The following is a 12,035-nucleotide window of genomic DNA, read 5'->3' on the forward strand; positions in this document are numbered from 1 at the left end:
TTAAAACGTAATGAATTGAAGTAAGAGGTGGTTAGTTTTCCTTAGATAAAAGGTAAAAATTATTCATTGTACAAGAACTATTGTAGAATGGAACCTTCAAAGAAAGTGAAAGTGGGCCCCAGCCCGGGGTGGAATTGTGAATGCAGACAACTTCACAAGAGAACCCTGTTTAGCCTTTATAAAGGGTAGAGCTCAATCTGTACTCCCCTTGTTATGATAAAGAACAGTCAATATTTGAGATAAAAATGGCATGATTAATGAATATTTGCAACGGGATAATAAATCGTTATTTAGAATGAATATATCATATAATTTTTTATAAAGTACATAGTTCATTAACTTCAATTGAAATATTTGTTGCCATAACTTATGCATTGCTAATAGTATAATAAAGTGTTATTTAAACTAAAATTTGGTTTCCTTTGAAAATTTATTGCACAGTGATAAATCTAAACAGCTAAGTAAATGACTTAAGTTAATTAACTTAAGGCACACTTAATTTTATAAGTAATATTCAACAAAGTGCCAAAACAATGTTATTTATCTGTTTAAATTTAACACTAATTGTTTAAGTTACAATCTGGACAGGAAATCTAACACAATCTATACACATGTACTTACTATAAACTCTTTAATCCTCTTTGCTACGTCATCAACAGGCTGTAAAACTTCATCAAGAATAATTTGAGCAATTCAATCTTGAATTTATTTATGATTTTCTATAGGACTGGTTATCAATTATAACGTATATAATATACACCACCAGATTTTATGCTCAACAACAATGTGACATCAGTTAAGCTAGTAGTCCAAGAATCTTAATGACCTCTTATAGTCGACTGGTCTGGAAAACTTAATTTTCGGGCAGGACATGTGCCATGTCGGAGATTATAATTTTTTTTCTTTATCTCTCGAAGAGTGTAACACCTCTAGTAAGCGTTTCATTTGAATAATGTAACATTTAATAACATTCTTTCCTTTTACTAAAACATTGTTTATCGCGGATAAAACCTGGGTTTATTACAATTAAGTTAATTCATCATATCTGCAAACGTTTTTATTTTCACTGACCATAACGATTAAAAATTAAGTTATTTAAATTATCCATAACGATACAATGCTGTGTGACACTAAATTCACTGACTTGCAGTTAACAGTGCCTAGCTAGGTGATTTAAATGTCTCTCTTACTACTTATTTACTACTAATTTTGATGTTCCCTTTAGATGGGAAACCGTCTTTATGATTAATTTTTAATCTTTCTGGTAAGTAAATGAAGAGAAGTTTGGAAACATTATCAATTAACTTAATTTCCCTAAAATCAGGTTTCTTCCACGATAAACAAAATCGATAACTAGTGAATCATAAAAACAATAGTACTAATTAGGTATAAACAATAAAAGTATTACAATAAAGCACTTTTAACACCTTATTATAGAGTAATAACTCCCAAAATAATTATTTCACAAGTTATGTTAATAAAATATTGAATCTTTATACTTTAATATATATTTAATACTTTATACCTTAATATATTAAGTCTAAGTTTGCTTATGCAAGAATTTATTGATTTCGACAGAATCTCAGAAACAAATAATTTGTATCATCTATAAATTTAAATTATTATAATCCAACTACATAAAGTTCATTTGATGATGGTTTTTCAGCGGCCATTAGTTTAAGGCAACATGTGGTAGCCATATAAAAAAGGCAAATAATTATGTATTAGTTAAAACCGTTATATGTAGTAGGTGTCAGAAAAATATGTTGTTTCAAATTATATATCCTATAGATATATAAAATATTTGTAGGTAAATCTTTTTAATTAGAATCATATTGTTTAAAATATGCTAATGTAATATTGCAACTTTAACACGAAAAAGAGTGATATTTGCGTACATTATTATTCTATTTGTTATTGACACAAATGGGCCGCTTCTTATTGAAAACTCGTTAATATTTCGTTTTAGAAAAATGATAAACCAAGTCAATGACTGACAAAACTTTTGGACCGAAATGTTGCCAGCAATACAAAATATTTACATACTACAAACCAGTGTTAAAAGTGATTGATATTCGTTTTATACCTTTCTCCAGAAAAAAATTATATCTTATTGTTAAAATTGAACTATACACATATATTTTTCTCAGATTAAATACTTTTTGCATTTTACTAAACCAATAAATAAAATTTTCCCCTATTATTCTTCTATTACATAGGTAATAGAACGCATATCCAGTAAGTTACATAAAATATAACCTGATGGAACCTGTGATTAATCTGCCGCTGCAGTACGGAGTGTTCTACATATGTAACAGAGAATTATATAGATTGCTTTGAAGTGTGTCATTTCCTTTCTTTCCAGTGTTGCATATATCTTGTTATGTATATCAAACTTAATTCAATATCTCCAAGTAATTGCGTGATAAGCTCAACTGAAAATACAAACAAATAAAACATGAATTACTAGTTATTTTGTATCAATACTTCTTACTAATGTTAATTTATATTGAAAACAACTTATAACAAGACAAAAGAAAAAAAAAAATTGTATAGCATTAAACAGTTAAACAACATTCTTATGTACACCATGTGTACTGCATTGTTAAATTAAAACTATACATAATGTACTTTGCCGATACTACGTTATTTAGAAAACTGTTCTAATAACAGTGAAGAGATTCATCACTAAAGTAGGTCATTTCAGAAGTAATGTACAGCCGGATCTTTTACTCCACCAGGAATGGTAGCGGAATTAGGTGCTTTTTGACTGTAATAGACTCATTATTTCTAAGTATTGATATATACGCACATATACATAATTTATTATATTACTAAAACTAATCTGTTTTTTTTTTCTTAAGTTCAAGAGTATATTAAAAACTAATCAGTTTTTTTTCAAATTCAATAGTACTTGTTCTATTAGCTTAAATTATTTTATAAAATTCCCTTTTTATAAATAGGTTCTTTTTGAATATTGAGTTTATTATTAGTAATATCTTACTCTTTTAGCCACACAAAAACACGAGAACAATCAATGCAAATAAAATTAACTTGAAACCGTTTTCTTAATCTATGCCTACTTGCGTTTAAGTGCACCAAAACTCTGGCCTTAAAAATGGATCAGAGAGTTCAATGATTTTTCTGTCTATATTAGGTAAATCTTCAGATAAGAATCAATAGTGTCCTATTTGCCATTTAGTAGTTAGTAGCCAAGTAGATTATCCTAGATAATGGTTGCAAATAATGTTAGAAAAACAGATAAAGGATATAAATTTTACACACACACACACACACACACACACACACACACACACACACACGCACACACGCGCACACACACGCACACACACACACACACACACACACACACACACACACACACACACACACACACACACACACATATATATATATATACAATGAAATAAAAATACACCGTATAATCCTTTTATAGGTTAAATTTTTTAAATTTTACTGTACATGTATTTTTATGATTTTTTGAATACGAAGTCTTTTTCTGTTACTGTTTAAAGAAGACTCTGCGCATTTAATTTCTGCATACAGTATATAATACGTGTGTGTGTGTGTGTGTGTGTGTGTGTGTGTGTGTGTGTGTGTGTGTGTGTGTGTGTGTGTGTGTGTGTGTGTGTGTGTGTGTGTGTGTGTGTGTTAGATCTAGCATAGGAAAACATAAATCACTGAATCCCATGGATCTTGGCATACTTCGCTGAAAATAATCTCCAAACAAATAAAAGAATAAAAGTTCTTTAGAACATGCTAAGGTTTTTCCTCTACTACAGTGATATTAAAACGTAGAACCAAATAATTGGTCTAGGTTTCTAGTAGGCTTCTAAATCCTATTCAAGCTGGTTTTTTATTAAATTATTTACGAAGGGGTCGGGAGAAGAAAGGAATAAGTCCCCTTTTGTTAATTGTTCAGGAACATCAGATTACTATGTCTAAACTTAAGTACAAAACAGTATTTACGTAAAGTTATGAGTTGAAACGGGTTTTATGTGTTATAAGTATATGAAAAACAATGCTTACGCAAACAGTGAATTCGATTTTTTTAATACCTTTTGTTTGAGTAGATATGAATTATAGCACATACACTATTGGAAATAAAGGGATATGTACAACGGCATTATCTCTTTCACTCCGCAGTTGATGATCATAAATAACTAGACCATGTAGTTTCAAAGCAGAAATTACTTTATTGTTAAATTATTTTTAAATAAAATACATTTAAAAGTTAGGGGTCAAAAGACCTCTCTTTTTCCCAATTCCATAAAAAGCCGCAAAGGCATATTTACATACATCCTACTATTTTGTTTCACCTTAAATTTTCCTCCTTACTCAGTACTTGTAGCTTCTTTTTGCCTTGCCTCCTATCCAGGTTTCCTATTCCGTTGACGAACAGCAGGTACAACATAGATTAATCCGGATAAGTATGAATCCCCTTCGTCAGAGCTAGCAAATCAAGTTAAAGGCATTTAGGATTGATTTCTTGGCACCATAAGGTACTCCCTCAAAACAAATTAATCTGCAGAGGCAGTCTTCTCCTGTTATGACTAGATAAGTTAATTTTTTTCATTATACCAGAAATTCTTCCCGAGGCTTTTCTTTTTCTACTTCCCCTACTCATAATCTACTAACGTCATCACTATCACTGTTTTCCATATCAATGTAATTATAAACTATTTCCTATATACCTAACCTACCTACACTTCACTCAACACAATCATACTTGAAATAAAATCTGAATTATAAAAACAATTCACAACACCATAATAGAACTAAATTATTGAAAACTGCACGATAATTAATTAATTAAGCAACTGTTCCGCATGAAAGCAAGCAGGAAACTAAGAAACTTAATGTCAGTAAAAAGACAGATCCCGAACTGTGTGTGGCGCAGAGGACCGTGAGAAATCCAAGTAAGTGCGAGGACTGATCTCTCTATTTCAACTTACTAGTTTGTTTCAAGAAAAGATCCCTTTCTTTACCCTGAGCGTAATTATGTTTTATTATTTTTCTGGTTTCGTTGAAAGCACAACAAATCGTCCTGGACGGTATATTTGCTACCTAAGAATGAAGAGGCATAGATCGTTCGCATATGTTCGAAAACAAAAAAATAGACTTATCCCCTTTTTCTCTCCATCCGTCCATATTCTCGGTAATAATATCCCCATGGTTTATGTGCAGTCAAATTTTATTTTTTCCTTGAACGATTTTGCTCCTTTTGCATATTATTACTATATACTAATCCTTAAAACATTTAGTCTTATGCTTCACATTTAATTATATTAAAAACTAAAATCACAAATTTCATGTTAATAATATTAAAGCTGGGTTTTTAAAACTAAATAATAATAAGTATCAACATTGCAATGATGAGCGAATATATACGATTCAATCACGAAAGGTCTTTTAAATTTAAAAGTTTTAAATAGCGTAAAAGATGCCTAAGAATATTCTACTTAAATCCGGTAATTTATTAGAATGAGATTTTCCAAGAATGATTCCTCACTAATTCTTTCCGGTAAATAAAGTAATTTGTCTTCATCGATGTAATCCAGAGTCGGCTGGGTCACTTTATCTTGTTTCCTATTTGTGTTACATTAAACTTCTCTCTCAAACTTCTGAGCTTCGGTTTGGAAACACTTTATAAATAAAATAAAATTATTACCGTATATTTTATGTTGTGCAGAAAATGTACAAACATATTTTACGTTTTATATTAGTAGATTTTATAAAGTTTAAAGTAACTATCCAAAATTACACAATTCTTATGCTATTACTTTATTTCCCGTGTTATAGGGACATTTATTCAATTATAAATTAAATTTTCCTTGCGTATGTTATGAATAGGGAGAAATATTTTGTGAATAAATGTAAAGTGGTTATTGTAATTTTTCCTGTGTAAAAGTAAATTGTTATTTCGTATTTCTTGGATATTTTATGAACAAGCAATGTATACGTTTAATTGTGTTAGTAGCCCTTTTCATAGTAAAATTATATGTTTAATTTTTCCTATTTAAAATAAACATAGTATACTTAGTTTTCACAGCAAGAAATACACTGGTTTGGGCAATATAAATGTTGGATATTTAAAGGAATACTTGTTTTACCTAACAGCTGGAATAGCTTTAGAAATATAAGTAACTTAATATTAGTACTGAAATGGGTTTCAATCACACACTAGTAACTGCAGTTTTTATTCTGTGGTTTTAGGCGCATATGTAAACACATACTTGGAACAGCCGTTCTAAAGCCTTAATTTCTACAACTATTCACGACGGGAGGAGACCATTACCATAGTGCGTTGAGTTTCTACATTCTCCTTGAAATTGTGAAGTATGTAAGAAATTTTTATATTATATTCTTTTTTTAAATTACAGTATCATAAAACACACACACACAAACACACCTTTCTACGAAGGGGGAGTCAAAATAAAAATAAATAAAATTTTGTTAATAAACAGCCTCCCAATTATTTCACACTTCGATACTTTTTGTGACACAAGGAAACTTAAAAATTTGAAGCCAAATAGCCTATTTATTGTATGGTAACCCTCGTAGGAATGCATATATAATACACAAGTTACGAATTCGCCAGACTACTTCGCTGATGCTGAATCTAAAATTCTATAGCACATTTCATTAGAACACATGTGTTACTATATTACATATTAAAACCATGTATGATTTAAATCACGTAGTTCCAAAATTCATTTATTCTATGAAAGACAGAAGTGAAATGTTCTAGCACTTCGAGTAAGATATTTTGTTAAAGACTATCCAACTTAATACATCCATCCTTTTTCTGTTTATATAATAATGTCTAATAACTATGTATTTATAATAACAGTTCTAACTGTTCATAAGGTATATGAAATATAAGAAGTAAAAAATTAATCATTTTTAGTTTCACTATAACCCGAACAACTTCTAACTTGTTATTTTAGTTTTGTTACTAAAACATTGATACTTATTGTGTTTTATTTATTGTGTTATACATTTATGACATACATTTGCTAATTAAAAAAAGTCAGTGAAAACACATTTGTTAGTAGAGTGAAACGCCGCCTACCGCATCAGAATACGACGATCCAGTCAGAAATGGCAGCGCATAATGTACTTCACAACGTGTACCTAAAATAAGCCGCCATTTCTGATTGGATAAACCTTTTGAGATGCGTTTTGCGGCATTCAACTCTACTAAGTGAGCTCTTTCAAATGAGGTATCACTCGACCCATGCTTCAATTTAAGATTTCCATGTTTTCCTCTGTGGGCCGTCCCCCTATGGTTGGCATGTCATGGTAATAGCAAGGAAAAATAGTTTACATAGCCATATGACACTGTGCAAAGTTTATAGATGTTATCACCTATGGTTTTTAAAATATTGAAGCCGTACCCATACTTTTCAAACACCCTGTATATATATATAAATATTATATATATATATATATATATATATATATATATATATATATATATATAAAACAGGCAGATCGCCTAAATATAACTCTAGTTAATTGACATAAACACGTTAGAACTCTTACCTTTATGTGAGAAAGCACTGTCACCACATAAAGTTTTTAAATTAAGGTCATAAATAACTGCGCAATGCCTTAAACATCACTACAATAAAAGCACATACTGAGAAAATACATAATATTAAATAGCTTCTGTACTTTGTAAACAGTAAGCAAAATAAGCATTACTAAGATAATAAGTATTACCTTATACGATTAAATTAAAATATTAGCTGAGGTTACATATTCCATCAGAAGCTTGTCCAAAGTAAATGCGAAAGATGGTGCTTTCGTTTTCGTTTTTTTTATGAGGACAAGATGCATTTTATACTCCATTTGGTCAAATAAAGCTCTGATCTTCTACTTTGTGTTCCGACCTGACTTACATGGATAATCTACTTTCTATGTAGAGTTAAAGACACTCTCTTAATTTATTTTTATAACATGTGTGTACACATGTTAGATGGAAACTAGACATATTATATTTAATGTTCTAGGCCAATTATTATTACATCTTATTTTAACTGGGTACATTTAACTTAACATTTCATTTAATTAAATAAGCAATATACATAAAATACATGTTAAAATATATGAATAACAATTACATTTCAATTTGTGTGTCCCTATGTTTGCAACGGGAAAAAATTAGTTAACAATCTGAGAAATTCATGGTATAACATTTCACCAAATAAAAGAATCACGAGTGATAAAGACATTTTGTAGTCTGGTAAAATTTACTTTATATAATTTTGAATTTTCGAGACTACGTTGTATCGATTTGTATAAGGAAATATATATGTCCATTTTTATTATTTGATGTAATTTATTTTAGTAATACAAAGCAATGATTTTGCAAAGTTGAGTGCGTTATTAATGTAATAAGTAGAAACTTTAGATGAACTAATTATTATGAACGGCATTATTTGCCTAATGTAAATAAATACTGTTTTTCAAAAAGATTTAAAATTTAGTGAGACGCAAAAACGACGGAGTATTTTACTAGATTGCCAGGGGTTGTAACCGATACAGCTTAGCAGGGACCTTCTAAAAGGTTTCCCCTCCCCGTGCTAAATAACTGGCTTACCGCCCTTCAACTACTAATCCAAGCTAAAAATTGTTTTGTTCTCATAGTGAATGTAGTGTACAGTCTGCTTTTGTTTTAAAAGGTATTAAATTATTATACACAAATCAATTTTTAATTTAGACTATGTGACTAGATATGGAACTATTATTGGTTAGATGTTATCTTCCTGATTCATATTAGAAGAGTAGTTTACCTATATTAGTCTTCTCATATTGGTAATGAAAACCATATTTTCTGCTATGATGTAGTTCTGTATTATATTATATTACCGGGTTCCGAGTAAAAATTGTTCTTACTTTAAATTTATATTGAGTAAACTATCTAAGAAGTAACTATAACGTTTAACAGAATTTTAGATTTTAGCGATTAAGTAAGTAATAATATAGAAAAATATTAAAACATTTTTTAAAGACATAAGGTGAGTATTTGCCTCCAAAAACTCTCTATGAAGCAGTCGACAAAAACTATACTATATGAAACTTCACTGGACTATTAATTTTAACTTACGTACTAATTCAAGCTATAATTTTTTTTAGATATTTAAAAACTGTTAATATAAATAAAAATACTGATATAAAACCCATCTTAGTTACAGGATGACAGATGCATTATCTTTTATCATCTATGTTATATATTATCTTCGTTGGAAAACAAAACAAAAACAATTATGCAAGAAAACATACCGAGAACGTAGTAAATAACATATAAACATAGTTGTAAACATTTCATGTACTTTCCTGATCGTTGACTTAAGGCACATTTTAAGGTTTCGTCAGAAATATAATTCACTCTAACCAGCAGTATTCATAAATATTCATCGCCTAATGCGTGTAAAGCAAAGGATAACAGCCAAGAGTACACATGTAAGAGACAATGTAGTATAACTTTTAATATGCCTTTAAAGGTAATTATTAAACCTAGCTAAGCTGTCTTTTAAACATGTATAGTATATAATATATAAATATACAATGTATATATAAATATAAGTACTTTTTGTGATTCAATGTTTATTGAAATTAAATAAGACTATTGCCATTTACACAATTTAATGTAAATAAAAGTCGTTTGACAGGTATTTTGTCTGCCGATCGTATGTTAATTTGCTTATTTAAACGCATATGTGACAGATACGACCAAGTACAAAATAATTAAATCGGAAAAAGTGAACGCTCTGTGGTTTAATGGTAGCAAATTCACTCGGCAAGTGAGAAATCCGGGTTCGACTCCCGGCGGAGCAAGTACTTTTTGTGATTCAATGTTTATTGAAATTAAATAAGGCTATTGCCATAATTTATGCAATTTAATGTATATATATATTATATATGTATGGTTTGTTTGGTTTCATATGATTAATTTACTAGCATTTTACTGAAATAGTACAAATGCAAATACAATTGAAAAGCAATACTGTTTTGGGACAGGCTAGTTAAACTCATGTAATGACTAAGACACAATTGGATTATGTGGAAAAATATGTTGAATATATCTTTAGACTTTTAATAGATACATTTTATTCGTAAATAAAAGTTAGTTCTCAATCAAAAAAATGTTATGGATAGTTATTAAATACGTATTTTTTAACAAAATATTTAAGTAGAAAAAAGTTATTTAAAGCCGTACATGATTTGTACTATACAAGATACTATGCAAACAGAACCATGCTGTATTGGATTGCCTTAAAAATGTTTTGTCTCGCTGTTTCAATTTCAGAACAACCAATAGTGGACTTGATTGGAAAGATTACAGCTGCAATGTGGAGCCAATATGGTGAAGCCCGCGCTCGTGAGTCAATAAAAACGTAAAGGGAAGTCAATTTTCAAGTTTTAATAATTATATATTAAGTTCGAATGCAAAATTCTCATATAATGTCAGAACCATTAGGCCCACCCCTATGGTATATAGTTCACTATCACTCACTTTGGCAGCAATGTAGCAATACAATATTATATTTTTAACATCTAAAAACGGTGCTTTTTTGTTTGCCAGATTTAAAATTTAAGTAAACTTTGCAAATTGAGTAATCATTACTACGATCCCAGTGGTATCCAACCCCTTATGTGTTTCGACCATTCGGTACAAAATTATAAGCCATTAACAAAAACCGAGTGAAATTAACAGTGAACCATCGATATTGTGGTATTTAACTAATTGTTAGTCTGCTATTTTACATCTTGCGTATTACAAACCCTTCCTCGACTACGTAGGGATTATCCTTACACAAATGTCCTACTCATCTACGAAATTGAAAATATGGATATAAACTAAACGGCAATACAAATGTATAATCCATTTATAGTTTAAGCATAATACAAAGTAGGAGTAAGCGACACCACTTACCACGGTTCCATAAAATTTTATGGAAAGTTTCAACACCATATTTTTATTAAATATTGAGATTTCCTTCATACTGACAGGCTGATACACAATCATAAGGAAAATAAAACTTTATATCCCTGTACAAACAAAATGTATAATTTAACGTAGAGATAGGCTTCAACGACTCTTTCCCAAGTTTCATGGCCTTAACATCCATATACGATATCCATCATGATATAATTTATTCTTTTCTATGTACAAGAAAAGGGTCAGTACAGAATTAGATGTTACGTATGAAATCCTCTTGAAATATCTTAAATAATTCCATCACATATATTTTCAATAAATTTTAGTTAGGTTTCGTAGTATTTTCTAATTGACGATTGTTCCAGTGAAGCACTTCCCTAACGCTAAGGTTCTTGGTAATAGTAAAAATCTATATCCTGAGATAGAAAGCGTATATATAATTTAAGGTTATTAAACTTTTTAAGCCAATTTTCGCATTCTAAAGAAAAACAGAGAAAGAAAGTAATGTTTAATAAATATAATTATACGAGTGCCATTATTATATCGTAACTAGCTTAACATGTTGAAGCATTATTATCTTTTAACTTTTAAATGTATTTCGTACAGTAAATGTAACAGTATGGGACATAAAAGAAAATCACACGGTATTAAGATTGTGTCTACGTAACTCAAGCCCCACTCAAACTGATTACAACTCGGGGTACTCAAGCTGATGCTCAAAGCCCACTGATTAATTTCTGAAACCTTGAACATGAATCTGATTGAACCAGATCAGTCACTGTCCCAGATTCTACAGATGTAATCACTTTAGTTTTTCACTGGTTTGAGTAGAGATTAAGTATCCTTTCTATTTATTGTATTATATGTCTCATTAAAATGTTTATATGTTCAGATATGAGGTTTTGCCACGTTCAATTCAATGAATGACATCTTTTCTTATATCAGTTATTCAATTGAAAATTTAAAAAAACGACACCTAACGCTGCTGAAAGCTTAATTAAACCTTAATGGTGAGTTTAGCTCTTGTTCACCTTCCGCTCAGTGAAGCGTCCTAACTAAGATG

Source organism: Homalodisca vitripennis, chromosome 7 (genome assembly GCF_021130785.1).
Source record: "Homalodisca vitripennis isolate AUS2020 chromosome 7, UT_GWSS_2.1, whole genome shotgun sequence".
Taxonomy (NCBI): Eukaryota; Metazoa; Arthropoda; class Insecta; order Hemiptera; family Cicadellidae; genus Homalodisca; species Homalodisca vitripennis.